This window comes from Rhinopithecus bieti, unplaced genomic scaffold, assembly GCF_001698545.2.
Source record: "Rhinopithecus bieti isolate Rb0 unplaced genomic scaffold, ASM169854v2 scaffold_759, whole genome shotgun sequence".
Lineage (NCBI taxonomy): Eukaryota > Metazoa > Chordata > Mammalia > Primates > Cercopithecidae > Rhinopithecus > Rhinopithecus bieti.
Window position 1 is genome coordinate 117918 of NW_016803631.1, and position 21717 is coordinate 139634.

Consider the following 21717-nt stretch of genomic DNA (forward strand, 5'->3'; position numbering starts at 1 on the left):
CAGGTGTGTTGGTTCATGCCTGTAGTCACAGCTACTTTGGAGGCTGAGGCAGGAGAATCGCTTGAACTCGGGAGGCAGAGGTTGCAGTGAGCCAAGATTGCGCCATTGCACTCCAGTCTGGGCAACGAGAGCGAAACTCTGTCTCAAACAAACAAACAAACAAAAAACAAAAAACTGCTCTTCTAGCTATTTGAAAATATACAATAAATTGTTGTTAGTTATAGTCATGGTATAGTCCTGTAGAGCACTTGAACTTGCTCTTCCTATCTGGTAATTTTATATACCTTAACCACTTGACCAATTTCTGGTTATCACCTCCCAACCCCGCATCCTTCCTACCCTCTAGTAACCACTATTCTACTTTTTACTTCTATGAAATCAGCCTTTTCTTTCTGGTAATATATGTATTTTTTTAAACCCTCACATTCTGCAAAACAGAGGATTAAAAGTAATAGTTTATGGACTATTTTATATGGAAAACAGAAAAAAAATTTCTCTATAATTTTGTGACCAGAATTTAATAAAACAATAAAATCCTAATAAAACACTGGGAAACTTGTAAGACAAATTACATTCTTAATCAATAAATACTACTGTCTCCATTTACATTAAATAAATAGCACCGTGGATATAATAATTCACCTTATAGAAAAAAGGAAGATAATTTCTTAGGAGAAGGTTTAAGGAAGGGTTGAAGAAGCTACCTTAGGATAAAATGCCCAAAGATCAGGAAGAACTGTGTGATAAGCACTTCTCAGATTGAATAGAAAGCCAAAGCAACCCAAGAGGAAGAATTTGCAGTGGATGAGTTCCATGTCAGAAATTCACAGCTTGCTGCATTCAGCTGTGTTAGTGTACTCTGCCGGCAGCTGCAGTTCCTTGGTGGTACAGATCATTTATGTATCAGGAAAGATGTTGTATAAGCAATGTGACTTTCATGCATATTGATACAATTCCCTTATTTACTTATTGTTTATGAACTAATGTGCATTACAGTAACACAAGTAGTAGCATAATGAACTGAATATGTAAATGTCATAAAACTATAAAAAGAGGGAATGTGAAATACAAATTTGGGAATGATTACCTCTTTAGAGGAAACAGCGTGAAAGATTTGATTAGGAATACAAAGAGGTTTCAAAGAACTAATTTTCTTTTTTTTTTTTTTTTTTTTTTTCTGAGACGGAGTTTCGCTGTCGCCCAGGCTGGAGTGCAGTGGCCGGATCTCAGCTCACTGCAAGCTCCGCCTCCCGGGTTCCCGCCATTCTCCTGCCTCAGCCTCCCGAGTAGCTGGGACTACAGGCGCCCGCCACCTTGCCCGGCTAGTATTTTGTATTTTTTAGTAGAGACGGGGTTTCACCGTGTTAGGCAGGATGGTCTCGATCTCCTGACCTCGTGATCCACCCGTCTCGGCCTCCCAAAGTGCTGGGATTACAGGCTTGAGCCACCGTGCCCGGCCAAGAACTAATTTTCTTAAGCTGAATTTGGGAATAGAGGTGTCCATTTTATATTATTCTTTATTCCCCATATATATATATATCCTCTCATATATATATAACGTATTACCTCTAGTATGAATGACAATTTTATAATAAAAAGTCAGACAAAATTTTTTTGAGTAATTTCATAGTAAAATGTTAGGAAGATATAAAATGAACAATCAAAAAATGAAGTTAGCTATGTAATTCACTCAGAAACTAGTAGTTATTTTATTTGTGTGCAAAACAACATTTCCTAACTGTAAAATATACGAACGATGTAGAAAAGTAGAAAGAAGAAATAAAAAGAAACAAAAAATAAAAATCCCTCAAAAAGTCCATCACCAAGAGACCTTATTTCAGTGATTATATATGCACATACATATATAATTTTTACAGAAATGGGATCGTATTATACATTCTGGTCTGCAACTTTTATTCAAAATATATATTTATTATCATAAATACATACATATTATGATAAATACATAATAATATTTAATGACTCCTAGTGATTCACGGTATGCATGAATCAAAATTTACATAGCCAATCATCTACTGCTGGGCGTTAAAGATATTTCTTAAGTTTTTACTACCACAAATAACATTTCAATTACTTATTTTCAAGTACTTATTTAACATTTGTCTGATTATCTCCTCAGCATTTATTCTGAGAGGTGGAAATTCTGTGTCATAAATCCTTTTCTCTGAGTTGGCTACAGATAATTTGCTCTTTATTATGACTTGCATTTTTTTCTAATCTTTTTTTAATAGAAGGAATGCTAATTGATGTCTTATTTCAGTATTTTATCTTCTGAGGCTAATTATTCCTTCTATGATCGATTATGCCCTAAAGAAAAAAGCATGAGTCAGAAAGCTTTGCAGAGCTCTGAGGAGTCAGAGTGTTGAGACATTTTTTAAAAGATCTGAAAAAAGCTTCAGGGAAGGCCCAAATCAAAGGCTTAAATGATTAGACTCAGGACTAACAGTTGAAACAGTCAATGAAGAATAAAAATAGATGAGGGACCGATAGGTGGACTTTATAGGTGAGGAATGAAAGGGGATCAATGAAGGAAGCTAAAGCTGGCAGACAGATGATCAAAGTGATGACAGCAGAAAGAAAAGCTGAAGAAGGAATGGGGCACTCTGCAAAGACACCTTGAAGCCTGAAAGAAGGGGAGGCGATATGATGAGTTTAGGAGATCGATGTGAATCAACAGCACAAGGCAGTTGGGAAGTGGCCTGCTCCTGACGCTGGATCAGACAAAACACCCTGGGTCAAAAGAAGAAAAACAAATGAAAACCCAAATTAAGAAAAAAAGAGTTATTAAAGAAACTGAGGAGACAGAACTTCGTGTCTATAGAAATGCTTATTTGATTATGGGGGAAATTATAAATATAAAATGGGAACACTGGTAAATATGAACATTGGTCAAAGGTCTTGTAATTTTTTAAAAAGCATAGAATTTTCTTCACAATGTGAGTGAGGGTTAAGAAAGATAGCTACTAAACTCTAGAGTAAAAAAAATAAGGGCTGCTGGGGTTCACAAAACTAGCAGAGGGAAGTGGAAAGGACATTTAGTTAGTTAGCTTGTTTTGATCAAACAAGTTATGAATTTCCCACCGGAGCCACACAAGGATACACAGCACCAGACAAAAGCTCAGTTTTGTGCCAATATTTCCAGGCCAAATGGTTAGCTCCCAAGTTCAACCCATCAGGTTAGTGGGCAAAAAATTGACCAAGGAGTTAGCATAAAAACACCAACAGAGGAAATGCCCAAGATGGAAGTCCAAAGAGATGTTGGTCAAAGGGTATACACTTTCAGCTATAAGATGAATAAATTCTGGAGCTCTAATGTACAGCATCTTGGTTGTAGTTAATAATACTGTATTGTACACTTGAAATTGGCAAAGAGAGTAGATCTTTAATGTTGTGACCACATATACAAAAAAAGGTAACTGAGATGAAGTGATAGATAGGTTAACTAACTTGATTGTAGTAATCATTTCACAATATTTACATATGTCAAATCATCACATTATACACCTTAAACATATGCAATTTTATCTGTCAATTATACCTCAGTAAAACTGGGGGTAGCAAAGGGGACAACATGCAGACATTTTTTCAATTAAAAAAATAACCACCATCCTGGGCAACCTGGATGAAACCCCATCACTACAAAACATACAAAAATTAGCTGGGCATGGTGGGGCATGCCTGTAGTCCCAGCTACTTGGGAGGCTGAGGTGGGAGGATCACCTGAGCCTGGGGAGGTCAAGGCTGCAGTGAGCTGTGATTTCACCACTGCACTCCAGCCTGGGTGACAGAGTGAGACCCTGCCTCAAAAACAAAACAAAAGAAAACAAACCCCAAAACCAAAACCAAAAGTTAAAAAAAGGTAAATGTCAACTAAAATTAATTATTACACAGTAAAAAAGATAAAAGAAGAAACGAAAATTAGTCTTAATTCCAGCACCTTACTTCAACTCACAGCTTTTCACATTTTTAAATATATGCTACATATTCATGTCCTAGTTTGATATCATTTCCCTTTGAGTTTATTTTGTAGTACCTATTTTTTAAAAATTGATTTAATCTGAAATCCTATGGTATGTTATTTACCATACCATATGTTGTATATGTTATTTACCATGCTATATGTTTGTTATTTACCATACCATACCATGTGTTTATATCATAAACACACTTCTATGTCACTACATAGTCTTTTCCCAGATGATTTATAATTACTACTTGGTATTTAATTGATTATGTATCATGTTTTATTTAGCCAATTATCTTCTATTGGACATAGACCCTGTTTCAAATTTTTCATATTATGAATATGGCTGTCCTGAATTTCCTTAGGGTAAAATCTTTGAACATATTAACGATTATTTCTTTAGCATAAAGTCAGGCATGGGAACTGTTAGATTAAAGGATAAGAATATTTTAAAAGCTTTTATATGTAGTGCTAAATTGCCCTCCAGAAAGGGTGTATTCTTTTATACTCCCACAGCAGGGTATGAGACAGCTATTGAAAACTCATTACATTTTAAAAGGTGAGTTAAAAGATCCCATAAACTACATTTTTGACTATGGGCTTTGGAATGATATGAACTGATTTTGAATCTAGTGTGTTCCACTTACTGGCCATGAGACCTCAGACAAATCAATCTGACTAAACTTCAGTCTCCCCATGTATACTGGGATAATAACTACCTAAATTTTTTTTTTTTTTTTTTTTTTTGTTGAGACGGAGTCTTGCTCTGCCGCCCAGGCTGGAGCGCAGTGGCCCGCTCTCAGCTCACTGCAAGCTCCGCCTCCCGGGTTCACGCCATTCTCCTGTCTCAGCCTCCCGAGTAGCTGGGACTACAGGCGCCTGCCTCGTCGCCCGGCTAGTTTTTTGTATTTTTTAGTAGAGACGGGGTTTCACCGTATTAGCCAGGATGGTCCGATCTCCTGACCTCGTGATCCGCCCGTCTCGGCCTCCCAAAGTGCTGGGATTACAGGCTTGAGCCACCGCGTGAACTACCTAAAATTTTTGATAGGTAAACTAAGCAATGTATAAAATCTTTAGCATAATGCCTAATGCATTGTCAACACTAAATAAACAGTAAATGATATTCCTCAGGATAATTTTTTCCCCTAGTATTCCAGTATGACAACTACCAAGAATAGCACATGGAATGAGGCACCAAAGAGAAGAAATTCAGATTACAGAACACACCAAAGGAAAGCAACAAGAACACCACAAAGCTGGTTCATAAATATGGGTCAGAAAAAACCCGTTTGAACAAAAAATTAATTCAATCTGAAATTATGCAATAGTGGTGGTGTCAGTGTAGCAGTGTAGCTACATGAGCCTGTAACACAAACACAACCAGCACTTTTGTATTAAATGGATGGGGAGGAAATGAAAGCACCACAGGAAATCTCACCCTTTTGCTGGGAGGCCCAGCCGCTCTGTAGCCCTGTTACAAGGAAATAATGACAAGTTGTGGGAAAATTACAAAAGGAAGATTACAAGCTTTGGGATGTGTAAGTTGAGTGTTGAGTGCTGTCATAGTGGGTTGATAACACTGGCCAACTAATAATAGAAGTAATAACCTCAGGAAGATGGAGAAGGGAGGGATGGAGGGAAGTGAAGAAAGAGATGGAGGAGGAAAAAGGAGAAGGAGGAGGAGCAGGAAGTAGGGTGAGGAGGAGGAAAAAGTAAGAAGAAGAAAGGAGGAGGAAGAGGAAGGGAGGGGGCAGGGAAGAATATAATCAAAGTGTACGGACCAAATGAATGTGTTGGCCATGCTGGCCCCAGCAGATCTCACTGCAGAAAGTAGCTCCATAGATGTATAAGCTGGGAATGGGTAGGCAAAGACTCTTGACATATACTTGGATGATAACATGGGTGTTGGGTGAAACTGGGAAGTACAATAATGAAAATGGAATTTGAATAAACATGGAAGGAGGGAAGGGAGTTCTGGAAACCCTCAAGAGAACAAGGGTTATAAGACATGGCTAGTACCTCTCTGCCAAGTAGAGGAAAAATTCCTTCTCATAACATTCATGAGAAAAGTTCCTTCTCATAAAAAATCTTCCTTCTCATGACATTGTGGAACCACAAGGCAAACACTAACAAACCACACACAGGGAAGGAGATTAGGAAGGGTGAAACCTGGCCTATTTTTTTGCCTTCTTGTTGGTGTGGTTAAGATTGCTATTAATTCATAAAGAAAATCGTGGAGATTCTGCAAGAAAAGTAAAACTATAGAAAAGGATTAACATTGATTTTATCTGCCAAATCTAGTCACAGTAAATGGAATAAAGTAGATTTGTGTCAGTTGGTTGATGTTTTGCTGCTAACTAAGTTACATAAAACCTTTAGATGTTTAGAGCTTTGAGGATTTTGGAAGTGTAGACCTGTATGAACCCATTTAAGCCACATAACAGCCCTATTTGTTAGATACTCTTATCGTCCCCATTGTACAGATGAAAAAAGTAGGGCCTGGAGAGGTTCCAAAATTACAGGGTGAACACATGACAGAGCCAGAATTTGAATCCAGGTGGTAAGACTCAAAATCCATGCTTTCAGCTGCTAGCCTATGCTGCTTCCTACCCATCACACTATATTTAACCATGCCCTTATTATTGGACTCAGGCTTTTTCTGGTGTTTCAGTTTCAAATACTCATTGTGAAGAACATAATTGGGCATAAATCTTTAACCATATTTCTGATAATTTCTTAATGATACAGTTCCCAAAGTGGAAATCGTTGGTCAAAGGCTGTGAACAGTTTTAAGGCAATTGTTTTCCAGGTAATTTGTTATGACAGTTTCTGTTGTGCCCCACTCTGCTAGCATTATCTTCAACATCCTAATGTTCCTGATAAGGAAATTGGTATATCATTGTAAAAATGCTTCCCTTATTCAAGAAGAGTTAAAATATTTATATGTTTCACCATCCATGTGATTGTCTTCATTTGAAAACCATTACATCCTTTGACTACTTTTTTGAAACCATAGTCTTAATATTCTTCCTGTTAAATTCTACGAGCTCTTTATATTTACAAATTTGAATCTTTTGGCATATTTGTTGCACAATTTTTTGAGTTTATTTTCATTTTAATGTAATTATAACTTTTTATACACAAGTATTTTAAATGTTGGCCAGGCATGGTGGCTCATGCCTATAATCCTAGCACTTTGGGAGGCTGAGGCGGGTGGATCACCTGAGGTCAGGAGTTCATGACCAGCCTGGGCAACATGGTAAAACTCTATCTCTACTAAAAATACAAAAATTAGCCAGACATGGTGGTGTGTGCCTGTAATCCCATCTACTTGGGAGGCTGATGCAGGAGAATTGCTTGAACCCAGGAGGTGGAGGTTACATTGAGCCAAGATCACACCGTTGCACTCCAGCCTGGGTGGCAGAGTGAGGCTCCATCTCAAAAAAACAAAACAAAACAAAACAAAACAAAACAAAACAAAACAAAACAAAAAAACTCCAAGTGTTTTAAATGTTTATGTAATGAAATCTACCAATATTTTCCTTCATGATTCTTTGCTACTTTCATACTTAGAAAGAACTTCCTCATTCTTACAAAATATCCATTGCTCCCCTCTCCAAAAAATAAAAACATTCCAAACTTCAAGTTGTAACTTTAAGTTTTAACTTGACCAAGTGTATTTACAGTAAGAAGCTAATTTCTTCAGAAAGCTTAATAAGCTATGTGTGTTTATTTTTGCTGGTGGACATCCTTTGAGTTCTGTGAAATCTGTATAGGGTGGAGAGGCAGCCGAATCTTGAGAAGAGCAGAGAGCTAGGAGTAAGTAGAATCAGCAACGTTAACCAGGTCTTTTATTTATAGTTGTGCCTTCTTTGGTAAGCCAACCTTTCAGTACCCTGTTTTCCTAATTTGTGAAATGGAGATAATAACTTCCCTGCCCAGCTGCCTTATTTATCTCCTGACATGTTCTGGGAATCAAACGAATTAACATTAAGAGGGTGCTTTGTCAATTGCTGACTGTTATAGCAGTCTACATATTGAGATTTGTTCATTCACTAAGTCACTCATTCATTTGTTCATTCATTCATTCATTCATTCAGCTCCTCCAATGTACCAGGTACTATGATGGATTCTGGAGTTTCAGTGTTGAATAAGACATGCTGTCTACGCTTGAAGAGCTTGAACAAAGAGGCAAGTAGTGTTAATAACTCCAGTTTACAGATAAGGAAAATGGGGCATAGAGAGGTTGAACAACTTGCCCAAGGTCACGAAGCTAGTGAGCTGTCAAACTGGGATACAAGCTCAGGTAGTCTAATTCCTGGTCCCAGGCTATTACCACTGTAGTGTACTGCCTCTCAAAAGATGAGGATGAATGGAAATTGGTTGATAATTGCATGGAGTATAAACTTTACTTGGACTATTTTCATTTTTAAGAGTGTGGGCTGGGCGTGGTGGCTCACGCCTGTAATCCCAGCACTTTGGGAGGCCGAGGCGGGCGGATCACGAGGTCAGGAGATCGAGACCATCCTGGCGAACACGGTGAAACCCCGTCTCTACTGAAAATACAAAAAAATTAGCCAGGCGTGGTGGCGGGCACCTGTAGTCCAAGCTTCTAGGGAGGCTGAGGCAGGAGAATGGCGTTAACCTGGGAGGCGGCGGAGCTTGCAGTGAGTGGAGATTGCACCACTGCACTCCAGCCTGGGTGACAGAGCGAGACTCCATCTCAAAAAAAAAAAAAAAAAAAAAAAAGAGTGTGAAAAGAGGTCACCTAGCCTCCTCACTACCTTTCCCCGAATCTCTTAATCGACAAGCACTTAGCACATAAAGGCTCTAATGGGCAGGGGCTTGGGGCATAGGGATGAGTAGACCCAGATCTTGACCCCAAGGAGCGCATGATTGGATGGACTGGAAGCCTGAAGCTGTGGTAGAGAGCCTCAGCCTGAGTGTCCCCCTCCAACCTCCCCATCAGCTGTTTAAGATCAGCTTGCATTCTCCACCCCACTTCTCTTCCTACCCAGTCTCTCCTACAAGGGCTACCAGACTGGAGATCTGGGCACCACAGCTGCTGTCTCTGAGTACACAGTGCCAGCTCAACATCTGACATGCATTTGGGGTCCAACTGGTGAACAAAACTAAACTAAAAGCTTATGTCAAATTATAGAATATTTAGAAAAAGTATATGAAAGATATAGTTCTTTCAACCATCAACTTCTGTTAAGAGGAGAAAAGTAAAGCTTTGTTCCTAAGGACAAACAATTATCGAGGGGTACAACTACAATTTCTTTGAACCTGCTTCTTTGTACCAACACGAAAAACAAAAGATAAACAAAAAATATGCTTAATAGGAACTCTACCAACAGAAAATGTGGGAGGAAGAAGTCAAATTACTCAATTTTTCTATTTGTTAGTAATTTTACTTGCATGTGTGTGACAGATTTGTTGAAGGAAGAATGGCTAAAATTAGTTTCCTCTCTGCAGGTATCATATTACCTTTGCCCCCATCATCACTGATAAGCATTCACTGAGGGTGGAGGAAAACAGGTTTCCACCCTGGTTCCCAGGGGAAAAAAAATCAATCATAGATGAAAAACACATTAAAACAAATTAATTCAGGTTACTTAACCCAAGAAATCTGCATGCTTCCTGTTTTTTCAATGTGAGGAAAGACCCCGGGGATTAACTGAGCCAAAGGATATGAGCTAGTTAAGCACCCACCATAAGCCACACATTGTATTTAGCACATTTAACTCATTTAAATGTCACAAGACAGATCTCAAAGGAATGTCCACCACTAAAAACTGAGGCTCAGCTGGGTTAATGTCATGCTGAAGGTCAGAGATAGAAAGCCCACTTTCCACCAAACTAGACTGTCCATGGCAGAGGCAGACCTTGTTTTCCTCATCTCGTATTGGACCATCTCACTCATTTGGCTCTGCCTAATTATAAATGTTCATTTCTGTGGCTTCGAGTAATAATACAGTTGTTTGAGCAACTGAATCCGAAAGCACACCCTTAATCAGCACTTCCACCTTTGGTGGAAACAGTAATAAAGCTCTCAAAAGCTTTTCAACAAACACTATCACACATGTCTGTATTGTTTCCTGCCTTATGAATGGATACTGTGGTTACCAAGACTGCATTGTGTTATGAAATAGGAACTACCTGAATCCTCTAATTCTCATGGACTTTAATAAAGTCCATATGGGCACCTCAATTAGTGCTTACTGTATATGAGAAGACATGAGAAAAAGGAGAAAAAAGTGAATCAGGCTGGTGTCAGGCAAAAATTGAACCAATAGTACCAGGCATGAGTGAGGGTTACATGTGTCACTTCAAGGCAATGACAAATAGGTGAAGTCTAATGTCCATCCCCTTTGAACTGAAAGCCTCCCAGAAATAGAGAGAGAGAAAGAGAGAGAGAGAGAAGATGGATATTATATTTGGTATGGATTAACTGATCCTATTTTATGTTCAGACATAGAAATGGTCAAGGGCTCTTCTGAATCAGAGATAGCATTTTTTGGTACCAATCATGAAGTTCTCTGTATACAAGCACTTCCCAGATTCCTGATCCCCAGTCCTGGTTGATACTCACTTCTTTTTTTCTATCCCAAGATCACTTGATTGACAGAATCAAAGGATAACAGACCAGAATCTCAGGCTTCACCTCCTCAAATCCTCTCCCTCACTGACCACATCTAATGAATAACTTAGTTCTGTACTGGAGTCTACTTTGGCGATATCTCAAGCATTTAGCTCGTTTTCTTCTTGGTTACTGCCATGACCACCTTGGTTCAGGCCATCATTACCATTATCTAAATGGTTATAATGTCTTTAAGTGGTTACTTTGTTCCAAATGACCCCCCTTCAACCCAGCATCCACATGCAGCCAGAGTGATTGCAAAAATGCTCAGGACTCACTCCTCTATGTAAAACCCTCCAGCAGCTTCCTTTGCCCTAGAATAAATAATGAATAGCCAACAATTCCTGAGTACATAACCTGTGCATATCTTATCTGAATCTTCGCAGCAATCCTATGAGGGAAGTATTACCTTCATTATCATTAATTACTGTGGCTAAATTACTTAAATACTGTGGCTAAATTACTTAACTGAGGTCCCACAGATAGAAAGTGGCAGAACCACGACTCAAACCTTTGTTTCTGTGACCCCATTGTGCATACTTTAGCCACCTTGCTAGCCTCCCTACCTCTTGGCTCCGTATGCTTCAGCTCCTTTGAACCACTTGCAGGTCCTAGAACTTGACATGATGTTTCATGCCTGTGGTTCAATTGTTGTTGGTTGCTTGTTTTTGCACATGAATCTCTCTCCCATTATACCTTCTTCTTTTGTCTACCTGGTGTAACTCCTCATCTTTCAAGATTCAACTCAAGCACTACCTCCTCCAAGAACCTTTCCCTGACCCTTCCTCTTTTGGTATAATTGACCACTCCCTTCCCTTATACATCAACATACCCTGATTATGCTTTCATTGTAATGAACACAATACTACCTGCACATGGATAATGAGCATGACTCCCTCTCTTAGACTTCTATGAACTCCTTAAATGTTGGGACTCTGTCCTAGTAATCAATTTTAATTATAGTATCTAGCACAGTTCTGGGTGCATAAAAGGTTTACTGTAAACACTGTTGAATGAATAAAAATATTTGTTTGAATGTTAAATATGTTGCTTGGTTAGAGCACCCCAGGAATTACCTTGTGAGATTTATATTTACAGCATCAGTGCAACTGGTGATTTTTTTCTTTACTAAAAAGCTGTATGTGAATCTTTGAAAAGGATCATGAAGCTTTAGAATAATTGAAAAATTCTGGCATCCTCCCAATTAGAGCAGTGGCTAGGGATGGAGGGAGGATATTTCAGTCCACCTACCACACCTATTTTCACCTGTTAAAAAATCTATTTAGTGATAACATTGAACAGTCAGTGTATAAACCATATTTGGTATCAGGGTTATATATATTTACCTTATTAATGGGAATATGGATGATTCACAATTGAACTGCAATACATACATTTTGTTGTACACAATATAATAAATGGATAAGAATAATGTTAATCGAAACATTTAATTATAAAGCAAGAATACAGCAATGATAAACCATGACCAACTAAAGACAATGCAACTGATACTGTGACAAAAAAGCATTCTTTCCCAAAGTGCCAAAAATGCCAAGTTGGCACATGTGCTCATGTAGTACAGCAAATGTCACATGGCAGTCAGTCTTCTTAATGACTAGCAGCCAAACACTATTCCTAATGGATACATCCTGGTCCTATGTTAACAGCAAATATATCCTTAATCTTCCTCTCCATCTTTGAATCTTGGCTCAAGGGAGATTTCCTTGAGAAAGCCTTTCCTGGTCTCACAGTTCAGTTTGTATAAACCCTCAAAGAACTTTGTTTCTTTCCTTTAGACAGGTTATCTTAGTTTGTAATCACATATAGTCAATATTTATTTTTCTAACAGCTGCCACCTCAAAGCATCTGTAAGCTCCAGGAGAGCAGGGACCTCACCTGGTTTTATATACCTTTTAGTTCCCAGTGACTGGCACATAGCCAGGCACTCTATAAACATTTTGAATGATTAATGATGAACAATTTTGTTTACCTCTTACTCATTGCCCTGTTACCTTAAGAATTATATGCGACTCCTCACCAGTCTCAAACTTGTAGTCAACTTCTTCCTCTTCATTATACACCTACCCTATCACAAGGATCGGTATTATTTTCTCATCCTCTCTTCCCCACTCTCTCCCATCAAAAAGTCTTAGAAGCGGCAGCTTCCAATCAGCCTGAACTTTCTGACATGGTTGGGATCCAGTTCAAGGTTATGCAATATGAAAAGATAAACAAAATAAAGGAAAAATGTGGAGACTGGAGTACCTATTAGGTGATTTTAAACAATGGACACAGCTCCTAAAGAACCTGCTAATTCAGTAAAAAAGATTTTTTAATTAATTTAGTTTCAACCACTCTGTTTTATCATAGAGACAAAAACTGGTTGATTTGCTGATTTTTTTCACTTACTATGTTTTGGCCTAACATAGAAGTCTTGAAACAGAGCTGACTGTACTGATTGTTGGCAGGAAGTAACCCGCATGTGTGGTCTCTTAGCAAATTATATGGGGACTGTTCCTAAATGACAGGGCTCTGTGCTTGAGGAGTCTTCTGTACTCAAGGGTCTTGGCCTGCTTCTTCCTTCCTACTTCCCCTCCAATTTCCCCTACATCTTCCCCTCCCACCTTGTCCACCACAAAGCTTTGTCCCTCAGCCCCTTCATGGAACACCTCCCAGGCAGGTATAAAGCACTCGGTGTCCAAGGTTCCTACAGAGGAAGAATCCTAGGCATGCCAGTTAGGGGATCCTGGAGTGGAGACCAGAAAAGCAACAGCAAGGTGTGACTGATGAAGTTCTGTTTTAAGGAATAGGAACTACTGTGGTGTTAAGTTCTGGAAATCCAGAGCATTTCAGAAAACAGCCTGCATTATTTCTTCTCAATAACACACAACCTAAACTGCACTTGGAAGATCCAGTTTAAGGGGAAAGATAGGTGTGTTTAGAACTTGTCATGGACTGTTCCCCAATGTGCCTTTTCTTCAAATCTCTGGGATAGTTGAAGCAAGTAAATGAAATGTCTTCTCGTTAGTGGGCTCCCTACCCTGAGGAACACCTTGTGAAAAACATTTGAGGACAAGATAGGCGTTGCGAGAAGGAACACTGGAGATTAAAGGATGTGGGCAGTGGTGGTGACATCATTTTCTGGATAAAGAATCAAAAGACGGCGACAGAACATGTAGAGTGTGAAAAGCTATGAGTATATAAAGGAGATAGTAATAGACACATGCTAGTGCAGGCAGTGCTTCTAGAAGATAAATGCTTGTATTATTTGACTTAAAAAAGAAATATATGCATGTTATCTATTGAAAGCTATAATGTTAAAATAATGATAAGACTCCATCAGTCTGGTATGCTTTTTCTCCCCAGGAAATACATACGGAGGCTGGTGATCAGGCCCCGGGAACTGACAGTCTAATTTGATGCCACTGAAACAAAGTCCCCAAGGAATTCTGGCGGCTTGGACCAGGAATTCTGCGGGGACACTGACGGCCCCTGGGGCCAGAGCTGACACTGTGGCCCTCCCCTCCATATTCATACACTCTGTAAAGCTACCTGTCCCCTTGTTAACACATGGAAAGCGAGTCCTTTCTGACTCCATCACAGGCAGAAACAAGGCAGAGGCACAAGAAACTACCGACAGCAGGTGTTTTGGTGTGCGCTCCCGTTCATTGGCATAGGTGACCCGCTGCCCTTTCTAGGAGACACTGAACAGTCCAGTTCTGAGCCGGGGAAAGCCTTGATCCTGTAATGTGGTCCCTACTTTCCCCCACGTTCACGCCCAGTGCTCCCAGGCTGGAGCTGCTCGGGCGTGTGCCCCTCGTTCGGCCCCGAGCCCTTGACCCCCAGACCCCGCTACGGCCCCTCCCCCACTGGGGGCGCTTTCCGCCCGCCCTTCTCGGGTTCCCCGGTCCTACCAGCGCCTTGGCCAGGGCTCCCTCGCACAGAGGCAGCTCCAGTCCCTCGGCCGTGGGTCTTCACGTGGCTGGGCTTGTGTCTGATCTCAGGACGGCGCGCGGACCCTGCTCCCTATGCCAAGGTCACGGTCTCGGGGAGGCGCGCATGGCTCACTGCACTCCCTGCGCCCGCCTTCGGGACCGGCCACAGCAGCCCCCGCAGACCCTCTGGGCGGCCGCGGCGGCCCGGGCCCCGGAGCTCCGCCCCTCTTGTGCTCCCCGCCCGCTTGCCCCCTTGGGGTCCTGGACTACTGAGCCCAGCTCCCCTTGGAGCCCACTCGCGAGCTGCCCTCTAACCCCCACCCCAGTTAGTCCCGGTTCCCTCACCGTCTCCTTAGCCCGCAGATAGCTTAGCTGACTCTTCAGGGTCGCAGAGGGCGCGTCTTCCGTTCCCCGAGGGCCACACGCCGGCTCGGGTCCCCAGCAGACGGCGAGCCCCGCGCTCAGGTCCTCTCCTGTCCTCTTCCGTGCCGAGCCAGGGGTTCCCGGCTCCCAAATCCTGTTCCTGATGCCTGCTGTCGGGGAGGTCCTCTTCCCCGACCCCTACTGCTTGGCGATGGAAAGAGACTTAGGGGGCTTACGACGCCACCAACGTTCTCTGTGCCGAGGGTGGCATAATTTTTTTTTTTCTGATGTAAGGCCAGAGATTCACAATAAAATAAATACAAATCGCGTGCCCAAACTCTTACTCATTGTGCAAGACTCAGGTCAAGCGTTGCCTCGGTGCTGACAAACAGCTCCCTCCTTCCACTCTCCTGCGCGAAAGGGCGCGCGGTCCTCCCTGGCTGCAGCCTGTTGCACTTGGTCTACTCTACCCGACTCCACAGCTCGCTGCTTGGAGGCCCCGACCTGGCCTTGCTTATCCTTGTCCCTAGCCCCTGGCAAGGTGCCTGCCACCCATCACAGCACTAGAATATTTTATGAATAAGTGGAAAATTAATTTATTTTGTAGAAAACTCTTTGTGTGTGTGTGTGTGTGTATGTGTGTGTGTGTGTGTATGTGTGTGTGTGTGTGTTTGGCTTTTTACCCTCAAATAAAGCATACTCCTTTGGGTGGGCAATTTGCTAGTCTCTATAAAGAAACATCAAAAATATCCCCTTTAATGCAGTGTTCCACGCTTGGGGAAATTTCCGGAACAAAATAACGTTCATGCGGAGATGTTTTTTAGCAGGATCATTTATTACAGAAAATAATTTTAAAAACCACAAAAAGCAAACAGAGCCAAACTGTCAACAGTGGGAAACTGGTTGAATAAATTAGGGTGACTTAATGGGATATTATACAACCGTTAAATTGATAAACATCAAGACAGAAGTGCTTCAAATTCTTTTTAGAATAAGGAGTGAGTATGTATTTATTTATAAAGCAAAAAAAAAAAAAAAAAGGGGGGGGGGAACATGAAGTAACATGATAAAATGTTTGCAAATTATTGTTAAGCAAAAAGCAGAAAATTGGGTCATTTACCCATGTTTAATAACTTCAGATAAAAATGCAGATTTCTTCTCTGCAAAATGGCGATAACATCTACCTCAACGGGTCCTTGGAGTGTTAAATGAAATAGTCAAGGAAAGTGCCTGGTATAGAATGGATACTCAACAAAGTTTCTGTTTCTTTTCTTCAATGGAACACAAACTCAAATCCAGCATGTCAAACACATCCTCATTATGGCCCAATTCTACCCATTTGGCTTCCTTTCCCTCAAATACAGGGTAGGAGAAGGAGCTGAGCAAATGCTAAAGAACCAGTGAAGGGGGAAAATCTAGTTAATAGGAATAAATGTGAAGTCCTCCCTCAGGCCGAAACACCCAGCAATACAAGTTGGTAACGGGGGATGTGGCTCAGTAGTGCTGTACATCAAAATACCTTAGATTTTATTTTAGTTGGCTATAAGCACAACCTTGTGAACACCCAAAGGCTGAACGAGTTCAGTTCAAAACCTGAATGAGGCTGCAATCTTAGGCTGAACTCATCCTCTTCAATGGTCAGGTTACACCTGGGCATAATGTCCAAATTTGGGCACTATCTTTAAGAAAGCATTACTCTGAAGATCTATTATTGCTTCCATTGTAAAGATGAAGAAACTGATGCATACAGTTTCCAGTATTTAGGGTTGGGTTGCTAGGAGTTGGCAGAGCCAAGAGCTGAACCAAATCAGCTTGACTTACAGTCCTGGTGCTTGATCACTTTACCAGTGTGTACCAGAGTGTACATCTTCCAGTAGAGATTGGAAGCGTGGTATCGGGTGGTACACAGACAATAAAATTAGATAACAGTGGATCACAAGGTGAAAAAAGATATGCCCTTCTCACTTTTGTTCCTATGGATTATGTCAAGGAAGGAGTATCATTTTTGTGGTATTTGTCTTTGCACCCCTGTATAATACTTGCTAATCTCCTGTTTTAACAAAGAGCGAGCTTGCCTCTCGCTCAGAACCTTTGCTAGGCAACAACTCCTAAGTAGAATTTAATATCATCACTTTCTCTTCCATCTCCTTATGCAGTTAAGTTCCAATTGACATAGTTTTCCACTTACAAAGTGATGTGGTTTCCATTTAAGGTAAATTTTCTTATGTGAGAAAAATGAGCAACTTGAAAGAAAGATATAAAAGAACTAATAGGACCAGTGATATTTAAATTTCATACTCTATTATGACCAGTGGATAGAAGGAATGACAGGCAGGTTTCTCTCCACAGTGAATTAGGGCTGCCTGGGAAGATGCTGAAGGACTGCCTTGGGAGCTCAAACACTATGGCTAGAAGCTTTAAAGTTCCTGCCAACCAGGAGAATCTGGGATTTTTGACAGCAGGGCTTCTCAGGAATCTGACCTCTAGAAACACAGATTTTAGTGTAAGTTACATTCACTGCTTTTGGACAGCTCCCAAAGAAGAGTTTCAAGTAAGCTGAGAACAATAGCAGCACCTCTGTGACCATGGTATAATTAACAGAGCACTAGTGAGAGGTGACAATGTGCTAGCAGCCCTCACTCTCAGCGCCTCCTCGGCTTCCGTGTCCACTCTGGCGGCGCTTGAGGAGCCCTTCAGCCCGTCACGGCACCATGGGAGCCCCTCTCTGGGCTGCCTGAGGCCAGAGCCGCCTCCCTCTGCTTGCCGGGAGGTGTGGAGGGAAAGGCGCAGGCGGGAACAGGGGCTGCGCGCTGCGCTCGCGGGCCAGTGCGAGTTCCCGCGGGCGCGGCTCGGCGGGACCCGCACACAGAGCTGCCGGCCCAGGGCAGTAAGGGGCTTAGCACCCGGGCCAGCAGCTGCGGAGGTTGCGCCGGGTCCCCCAGCAGTGCCGGCCCGCCGGCCTTGCACTCAAATTCTCGCCGGGCCTCGTGAGGCAGGGCTGGAGACCTGCAGCCCACCATGTCTGAGCTCCCCCACCTGCGGTGGGCTCCCGGGCGGCACAAGCCTCCCCGACGGGCGCCGCCCCCTGCTCCGTGGCGCCCGGTCCCATCTACAGTCCAAGGGCTGAGGAGTGCAGGCGTGCCTCGGGACTGGCGGGCAGCTCTGCCTGCAGCCCCCGTGCAGGATCCACTAGGTGAAGCCAGCTGGGGTCCTGAGCCGGATGGGGACTTGGAGAACTATTATGTCTAGCTCAGGGTTTGTAAATACACCAATTGGTACTCTGTATCTAGCTAACTCTGTGTCTACCTAACCTAGTGGGGACTTGGAGAACTTTTCTGTCTAGCACTCTGTGTCTAGCTCAAGGATTGTAAACGCACCAATCAGCACTCTGTNAAGGGCTGAGGAGTGCAGGCGTGCCTCGGGACTGGCGGGCAGCTCTGCCTGCAGCCCCGTGCAGGATCCACTAGGTGAAGCCAGCTGGGGTCCTGAGCCGGATGGGGACTTGGAGAACTATTATGTCTAGCTCAGGGTTTGTAAATACACCAATTGGTACTCTGTATCTAGCTAACTCTGTGTCTACCTAACCTAGTGGGGACTTGGAGAACTTTTCTGTCTAGCACTCTGTGTCTAGCTCAAGGATTGTAAACGCACCAATCAGCACTCTGTGTCTAGCTCAGGGTTTGTAAATACACCAATTGGTACTCTGTTTCTAGCTAACTTAGTGGGGACTTGGAGAACTTTTATGTCTAGCTACAGGATTGTAAATACACCAATCAGCACCCTGTCAAAATGGTCCAGTCCGCGCTCTGTAAAGTGGACCAATCAGCTCTCTGTAAAATGGACCAATCAGCAGGATGTGGGTGGGGCCAAATAAGGGACTAAAAGCAGGCTGCCTGAGCCAGCCAGCTGCAAGCCGCTTGGGACTTCTTCCACAGTGTGGGAAGTTTGTTCTTTCGCTGTTTGCAATAACTCTTGCTGCTGCTCACTTTCTGGGTTCACCTTGCCTGTATGAGCTGTAGCAGTCACCGCGCGAAGGTCTGCAGCTTCACTCCTGAAGCCAATGAGACCACAAACCCAACGGGAAAAACGAACAACTCCAGACGCGCTGCCTTTAACAGCTGTAACACTCACCACGAAGGTCTGCAGCTTCACTCCTGACAGAGAGACCACGAACCCACCAGAAGGAAGAAGCCCCAAACACATATGAAAGTCTGAAGGAAAAAATTCCGTACGCACCATTTTAAAGAACTTTAACACTCACCGCAAGGGACTGCGGCTTCATTCTTGAAGTAAGTGAGATCAAGAACCCACCAACTCCAGACACACTAGTAGATTCTCTCTAAAGTAACTTTTGAAAGAGACAATATTTGGGAGGGTTTAAATTGTTAGGATGTTTGTTTACACGTCAATCATTTACTCCCTTACACCTTCTTCTGGTGTTTCCTCTATTCGTAACATCCCGAGGGCCAAGATGATGGGGGCTGTTCTTCCTTCCTTTCTTGTTCCGGCGTTTCTCATCCCCAAATTCCATATCTTGTGGCCTCTGTTTCCCCTAAGGCAGGTCCCCTTGCTATTTTTTTTTTAACCCTTTGGACCAGTATTAAAATGGATGTGCGGGGAAAAGTGGGCACATAGGGTCACCAGCAGTTAAAAAGTATTTTTGGTATAGGAAATTTATTTTGAAACCATGAAGTCTGAAAATTCATAATGTACAAAACCATAATCTGATTGTCTTATGGTTCAAGAATATTTGGTGTGTAGACATCACCTGGCCCCCTGATTGCTAAGAACAGAAAGCCACTTGGGAACCTATTTGGAAGATAAGCTGGAAGGAAAAGATCATTCAGACAGTCTAGTGGAAGGACTAAATGCTTCCACTGGAGGAGCTACATCAGGGGAAGCTTGTTCGACTGGATTAGGAAGCTCTTTCCTGAGACACCTCTGATGCCTCTTCTTTCCTCACGCACCATTTCCAACCAGCCACAAGTGCTGACGGCCTGACTTTCAAAATACATCGAGACTCAACCTCTTTTTCCTGCCTCCACCACTACCAGCCCTATCCGAGCTGGCATCATCTCTCTCTTAGAAGACCTCCTATCTGGTGGTTCTTCCCAAAGCAACTGCAATGATACATTTAAAAATAAACTTGGATTCAATCATTTCTCTGCTCAAAACCATGTCTGTAATGGATTCCTGTCTGAGTGAAATTCAGTAAAATTCATGGTCCATTAAGGCCAACATCATGTTGGTCCTGGCTATGTCTCTGATCTTCTCCCTACCATCTTCCTTGGCTTCACACACACTGGTTTCCTTGCTGGTCTTTGGATGTGCCCAGCATACCCTGTGTTGGACCTTTGCATTTCCTTCTCTCTCAGTCTGGGGCACTCTTCTCCCTCCTTTTTTTTTTTTTTTTTTTTTGAGACTGAGTTTTGTTCTGTCACCCACGCTGGAGTGCAGTGGCACCATCTCGGCTCACTGCAACCTCCACTTCCCGGGTTCAAGTGATTCTCCTGCCTCAGCCTCCTGAGTAGCTGGGATTACAGGCATGCACCACCATGCCTGGCTAGTTTTTTGTGTTTTTAGTAGAGATGGTGTTTCACCATGTTGACCAGGCTGGTCTTGAACTCCTGACCTCAAGTGATCCACCCACCTTGGCCTCCCACAGAGCTGGGATTACAGTCATAATAGAACAAAATTTTAAAGTGAACATTAAATACTCTGTTCTTTAAAAACATTTAGGCAATCCTAATACTGTGAATTTCTCATTGACTGTCTTTCCTTCTGGATTCCCAGTCTCCTGTCTCATTAGTGTAATATTTTCTCAATCTCTCACCCACAGCCCTAACTCCTCTTGGATTACTCTAAGAAACTCAGGTGCCAGCCTATTTTTTGTTTTGTTTTAATTTACTTATTTTATTGAAATATAGCACACATGTAGAAATCTGTACAACTTGAATAGCACTATAGAAACCCTCCATACCCTTTTTCATTCTGCAAAACCCACAGAGTAACCACTAACCTGATATATAACACTATATGTCATTTATATTTATATTAATATAACTATTTAGTAAATACTCCTTTGGTCTAACTTCTTTCAACAACATTTGTGAGATTCAACCATATTTTGCAGTAGTTTTTTTTTCTTTTCATTGCTATATAATATTCTTTGTATGACTGTATCACAATTTATTGAACGATTTTACTCTTGATGGACATTCAAGTTTGCTTCCAGTTTTAAACTATTATGAATAATGCTGCTATCAACATTCATGTAGCTACTTCTTGGTGTGCCTGTGCTTGCATTTCTGTTGAGCAATATATGGCAGTAGAATTACAGGGTCAAAAGGTATGTATGTTTAGCTTTAGAAGATATTACCAAAGAATTTTTCAAAGTGGTCATACTCATTTACATTTCCACCAGTGGCAAATGAGAGTTCTTACGTATTCTTTTCCTTACCAACACTTGGTATAATCTTTTAAAAAATGATTATTTATGGCTGGGCGTGGTGGCTCCCACCTGTAATCCCAGCAGTTTGGGAGGCCAATGCGGGCAGATCACCTGAGGTCGGGAGTTCGAGGCTAGTCTGACCAACATGGAAAAACCCCGTCTCTACTAAAAATACAAAAAAATCAGCCGGGTGTAGTGGTGCATGCCTGTAATCACAGCTACTCGGGAGGCTGAGGCAGGAGAATCACTTGAACCCAGGAGATAGAGGTTGTGGTGAGCCAAGATTGTGCCATTGCAATCCAGCCTGGGCAACAAGAGTGAAACTCCATCTCAGAAAAAA

General features: G+C 42.1%; 1 protein-coding gene across 4 annotated transcripts in view; it reads right to left on the bottom strand.

Annotated features, from left to right (window-relative positions):
• CASR (calcium sensing receptor) overlaps positions 1-21717 on the bottom strand; it is a 144985-nt gene that overhangs the window by 82862 nt on the left and 40406 nt on the right. Inside the window, exon 1 of one of the 4 annotated variants that reach the window (XM_017891008.1) lies at positions 14909-15350. The exons of 2 other annotated variants lie outside the window; for them this stretch is intronic. The gene's annotated coding sequence lies outside the window, so the exon portion shown is untranslated. Of the gene's footprint in view, positions 1-14542; positions 14723-14908; positions 15351-21717 lie in introns of those variants that run through there. One more of the 4 variants, XM_017890990.1, reaches the window with a different exon arrangement.